Genomic DNA, 5,000 nt, shown 5'->3' on the forward strand with positions numbered 1-5,000 from the left:
AACGAGAAACTAAGAATCCTGTTATAGAGAAAAAAGTAACTATCATTCCTTTTTCTGACGAATCGCGTAATCCTCCAAGTTCACGAACTAATAAGGTTATAAAATGAATCGTAATCACAATTGAAATCGTTGAGAAAGAGATATGAGTTAGTATATGTTCTAAAGTTGCAAATAGCATAAGGGGAAGGTCCCATTACAAAATTGTAAATTTCGAATTGATTTCTAATCTATTGTATTCTTTTTCAAGAATGCCGCCACTCGGATTCGAACCGAGATGCTTGAGCACTGCTTCCTAAGAGCAGCGTGTCTACCAATTTCACCATGGCGGCTAACTTCAAATAATAGGTAACTTAAAAGAATAATAGCTATTATCTTGGGAATCGTCGATATTGGGAAAGTCCATAAAATTTAGGAACATTAGAGTTTTCATTAAAATAGACTTCGTTTGGTAGTATCGTTTCCATTTTTTTTTTTTACAATAAACTCTTGCTTTGCCCAATAGAAACACAAACACTGCTTGAAAGAGTTGGAACTTCTTTTTTCTAACTTGCAATTATAGAACTAATTTTTTCTAATTAATTTCCCCTTTACATTTTGAAAATTCTTTCAATACAATGAAAAAAATCCAAAAGGGTTTCTATTTAATGATGAAATTAAAATAAAATGGATAAATAGAAAAGGCTTTTTGGATTTTTTAAAAATTTCTAGAATGAAAGTCTTTATGCTCTTATTAATAAGATTTACTAACCTTATGATTTTGGAGAAGATAGGTGGAAGTTGTAAGTCCTATTGTAAGAATACTCCACTTTTCATAATTTTCCTAATAGAATATGAGGATTCTATTAGGAAAATTATGAAAAGTTCATTGATAGGAAAAGAATACTTAGCACACAGTATACCAAACAAAACTTTTTTTTTCTTGTATATATAAGATAAGAGGGGTTTTTTGTTCTAAGAATATTGTACCGAGTAATTCGACACATAAAAGTACATTCAAAGAAGAATCCAAATTATTAAATAATTGGAATTCTTTTTTGATAAGTCAATTCATATTATTCCAAAATCTTATTATTTGTTTGTTGCCCAGAAAAACCCTTTGGTTTTGGATGCTCATTACCGCTCGAAAATGATCTTGATTTTACTAAAGAATAAGATTGTACTATGGAAAAATAAGTCTTTTTCTTCCAAATATTTTTACGAATACGCTTTTTTGACATTGAAGTACGTTTTTTTGGAACTGCCATTCAAAAAGGAAATTACTTTTTTCTAGTTGTATGTGAAAGACATCTATTGCTGCAAATCAATCCTTCTTTCTTCTTTTTATTAGTATTTATACTTAGATACTGAAAGATACTTAAATTTTGAATTATTTTTTACTTCATTTTGTCTAATGCGGATAAGACAACAAGAATTTTTTAACATTTTTTCTTTATATATTTTATACTTTTTTTTTAATAATATAGAATATATAGAAGGGTTTCTCATTTAAATCTATTTATATCTATTTATATATCAAGTATACTCCATATATAGATATATGGTATGGAAGCCTATCCCCCATATAAGATAAGACGGGGGGATAAAAAGAAGGGAAAATGAAAATAGTTAATTAAGTTCAGAATGGTATTCCATAAAGGAAAGGAATTCCAATCAAAACAAAAAATACTGAGTCTCTTAAACAAGACATTCTAAAACTTAGGTAATTTATAGTCATTAGAATTTTAGTTCTATATGAAGTAAGGACTATTCGATAATTTCTTATAAACATAGGTTTTCATTGGAATTCACTCAATCAGTTAATTATGGAACAAGAGAGCTGTTTCATCTTTGTTTTAAAGAAATATAAAAATGAATTATGAATAGAAAGTAAAATGATTCCACTTTTTTTTTTTTATTTTTATAAATATCTTTATTTAGTTAATAAAATAACTTCGTTACCTAGTTATTTTATTAACTTTTTTAATTTAACCAACTAAACCCATTCTTAATTTTTAATTATTTCAATGAGATAAATTTTGGAAAAATTAAGAATTTCAGTATTTTTTCTTATTCTTTTTATTTATTCTTTCAGAAAGAGATAAGAATTGGTTTGGTGAATCGGAAACAATTTTATAGAAAAATTGAAGTAAAAATTGAAGTAAAAATTGCAATTTCTTTTCTTATGGAACATACATATCAATATGCATGGGTAATCCCTCTTCTCCCACTTCCAGTTATTATGTCAATGGGATTTGGCCTTATTCTTATTCCGACAGCAACAAAAAATCTTCGTCGCATATGGGCTTTTCCTAGTGTTTTACTCTTAAGTATAGCTATGGTATTCTCAGTTCAACTGTCTATTCAACAAATAAATGGAAGTTCGATCTATCAATATCTATGGTCTTGGACCGTCAATAATGATTTTTCTTTAGAATTTGGATACTTGATTGACCCACTTACTTCTATTATGTTAATACTAATTACTACTGTAGGAATCCTGGTTCTTATTTATAGTGATGGTTATATGTCTCACGATGAAGGATATTTGAGATTTTTTGTTTATATAAGTTTTTTCAATACTTCCATGTTGGGATTGGTTACTAGCTCCAATTTGATACAAATTTATTTTTTTTGGGAACTCGTGGGAATGTGTTCTTATTTATTGATAGGCTTTTGGTTTACACGACCAATCGCAGCGAGTGCTTGTCAAAAAGCTTTTGTAACTAATCGTGTAGGGGATTTTGGTCTATTATTAGGAATTTTAGGTTTTTTTTGGATAACAGGTAGTTTAGAGTTTAGGGATTTGTTCAAAATAGCTAATAACTGGATTCCTAATAATGGAATTAACTCTTTACTTACTACTTTGTGTGCTTTTTTATTATTCCTTGGTGCAGTTGCGAAATCCGCACAATTCCCTCTTCACGTATGGTTACCCGATGCTATGGAAGGGCCCACTCCTATTTCGGCTCTTATACACGCAGCAACTATGGTTGCTGCGGGAATTTTTCTTCTAGCTCGACTTCTTCCTCTTTTCATATCTTTACCTTTGATAATGAGTTTTATTTCTTTAGTAGGTACAATAACACTATTCTTAGGAGCTACTTTAGCTCTTGCTCAGAGAGATATTAAAAGAAGCTTAGCCTATTCTACAATGTCTCAATTGGGTTATATGATGTTAGCTCTAGGTATAGGTTCTTATCAAGCTGCTTTATTCCATTTGATCACTCATGCTTATTCAAAAGCTTTATTGTTCTTGGGATCCGGATCCGTTATTCATTCAATGGAACCTCTTGTTGGATATTCACCAGATAAAAGTCAAAATATGGTTCTTATGGGCGGTTTAAGAAAATACATTCCAATCACAAGAACTACTTTTTTATGGGGTACACTTTCTCTTTGTGGTATTCCACCTCTTGCTTGCTTCTGGTCCAAAGATGAAATCCTTAGTAATAGTTGGTTGTATTCGCCCTTTTTTGGAATAATAGCCTCCTTTACTGCAGGATTAACTGCCTTTTATATGTTTCGGATATATTTACTTACATTTGATGGGTATTTGCGTGTTCATTTTCAAAATTACAGTAGCACTAAAGAGAGTTCCTTGTATTCAATATCCTTATGGGGAAAAAGGATACCCAAAGGAGTGAATAGGGATTTCGTTTTATCAACAACGAAGAGTGGAGTTTCTTTTTTTTCACAAAATATACCAAAAATTCAAGGTAATACAAGAAATAGGATAGGATCCTTTACTACGTCTTTTGGGGCTAAAAAAACTTTTGCCTATCCGCATGAAACGGGAAATACTATGTTATTTCCTCTTCTTATATTACTACTTTTCACTTTGTTCATTGGATTCATAGGAATCTCTTTTGATAATGGAGGAATTGGTAATGGAATAGCAGAGTTAACCATATTATCAAAGTGGTTAACTCCCTCAATAAACTTTACCCAGGAAAGTTCTAATTCTTTTGTAAATTCATATGAATTTATTACTAATGCAATTTCTTCTGTAAGTCTAGCTATCTTTGGTTTATTCATAGCATATATCTTCTATGGATCCGCTTATTCTTTTTTTCAGAATTTGGATTTAATAAACTCTTTTTACAAAGGAAATCCTAAAAAAGAATTTTTAGATCAAGTAAAAAAAAATATATACAGTTGGTCATATAATCGTGGTTATATAGATATTTTCTATACTAGGGTCTTTACCCTCGGTATAAGAGGGTTAACCGAACTCACGGAGTTTTTTGATAAGGGTGTTATTGATGGAATTACCAATGGAGTGGGTCTTGCTAGTTTTTGTATAGGAGAGGAAATTAAATATGTAGGGGGAGGTCGAATCTCGTCTTATTTATTCTTTTTTTTATGTTATGTATCTGTGTTTTTATTCTTTTTTCTTTCTTAAGTTAAGGAATTTACAACAAGTCTCTTGCAAAAATAACTATCCTATCCCCTTTCTACAATCTCTCTATATCCTTGTTACATAAGGTAAGTATTGTATAATAGTTCGGTTTTCCGCGATTTTTTCCATTCCTCTGTGTAAATACCCTAATATGGGTTCACAATCAATAACATCCTCACCATCGAGAGTAACGATCAGTCGAAGAACACCATGCATTGATGGGTGTTGAGGGCCCATATTGACTATCATGAGATCTTTTCTTGTAAGCGGTAGACTCATATCCTTTCTTCCTTAATTCATTATTCCATGAAAATGGATTATTCCATGAATTCCTCAAAGCGAGGCTCATCAAAATGAAAAATCTAAGACTACTATAAGACTACTAAAAAAATAATAAAACAAGAAAAAAATTTGAACGATTAAATTACTGCTCCCGAATATTCAACTGACCGATTAATTTCTTATAACGTACTCTATTTTTCTTTGCCAAATAAGCCAGCAAACGTCGACGTTTTCCCAAAAGTCTTCGTAGACCTCTTTCCGATGAAAAATCTTTTTTGTGTAATTCCAAATGTGAAGCAAGTCTCCGTATCTTATTGGTGAAACTGAATACTTGAAATTC

This window comes from Triticum urartu, unplaced genomic scaffold, assembly GCF_056163025.1.
Source record: "Triticum urartu cultivar PI428250 unplaced genomic scaffold, HENAU_Tu73 scaffold1473, whole genome shotgun sequence".
NCBI classification, from domain to species: Eukaryota; Viridiplantae; Streptophyta; class Magnoliopsida; order Poales; family Poaceae; genus Triticum; species Triticum urartu.